At 38.9% G+C, this 1,311-nt stretch overlaps 1 pseudogene; it reads right to left on the bottom strand.

Moving 5' to 3' along the window:
- Positions 1-422: 422 nt before the first annotated feature.
- On the bottom strand, positions 423-1,032 carry LOC147425025 (uncharacterized; annotated as a pseudogene).
- Between the last annotated feature and the right edge of the window lie 279 nt (positions 1,033-1,311).

The raw sequence follows: 1,311 nt of genomic DNA, 5'->3' as shown, positions 1-1,311 counted from the left end.
TCACTAGTTTCTCTCACAAATGTTTTGGGTGAGCATTGGATGTTGAAAAATCAAAATAGATGGATAGGGAGAAAATCCGCTTGGAGAAATTATAAAAAATAGAGTTAAATTGTAAAAAAATGTCGATTAGTGGGAAAACTTTCCTAGGTTTGAATCTACCATAAAGGAAAATTTGTATGATTTTCCCTGGGAACATTGATGCCAACTCTCTAGACCAATCAAGTGGATGGATCTACTTCCATATCAAAATAGTTGTTTGGACCAATCATGACCACTATATCAACAATCAAGTGGATGGATCTACTTCCATACCAAAATATAAAACCTTATACCATTAGCGATGTCTCCAAAAGAAGTTAGAACTACCATGTACTCTCACCATCACCCCAAACCACCTATCCTACCATGAAGCTCTTGGATTTCTATAGTACAAAGTTGCAACAAAGTAAAAAATTCCTCAATATTTGCATGAGACTAGACATGGGTTCTTTATCATCACTCCATAGCTTTGACTTGTCTTCATTCTCATGAAGATATTGCCAGGTTCCCTCTCCCGCTTCTTCAAAATAATGTTAATCCGAGTAGGCCTAACATTGACACTACATTTCTCAGGTACAATAGCTTTACACAAACACAACACAACACAACAAGACAATAATCTCCCAGACGCTAGTTCTCGCCATCAATATCACGGACCTTCTACTCCAAGTATCTTGCCTTAAAATCCACATCAATGTCAATTTTATCCTTGGAGGCCCCTTGAAGAGAGATATCTAGATCTTTTACTTTTCAACATCCTCATCCCAACTAAAACTAGACAAGCTTTATAATGAGCTGATGATCTTTGAATTTTTAAGGTATGAAGTAATGTGACCTTCCCTTGATATTGCGGAGACAAGGCTACTACCATTTCTACTGTCTATATCTCAGAGGATATAAGACTCTGCACATGAGGTCGCGACGACATCGCGCAGCTTGGTCAAGTAGAGCTTTGAGCTCTACCACGTTCTCTGAAATATTAGCAGCAGCCATCACAAGATCCACAAGTCTCTCTCTCTCTCTCTCTCTCTCTCTCTCTCTCTCTCTCTCTCTCTCAACCAAAAAAAACTGTTTTTAGTAGTTTTTTTTCTCTCTCTCACACTTTTGTCTAGACTCTTCACGTGACTTGGTGAGTTGAGAAGCATCTCTCTCTCTCTCTCTCTCTCTCTCTCTCTCTCTCTCTCTCTCTCTCTCTCTCTCTCTCTCTTTGAATTTGTAATAAGTGGGCGGATTTTATTCACCAAAAAGCAAGTACAGCAGTGTAAGAGTAGG

This window comes from Adiantum capillus-veneris, chromosome 25, assembly GCF_014529385.1.
Source record: "Adiantum capillus-veneris isolate H3 chromosome 25, ASM1452938v2, whole genome shotgun sequence".
In the NCBI taxonomy this organism is placed as follows: domain Eukaryota; kingdom Viridiplantae; phylum Streptophyta; class Polypodiopsida; order Polypodiales; family Pteridaceae; genus Adiantum; species Adiantum capillus-veneris.
The sequence above is the reverse complement of the archived record's forward strand: the minus strand, read 5'-3'. Positions and strand labels throughout refer to the sequence as shown.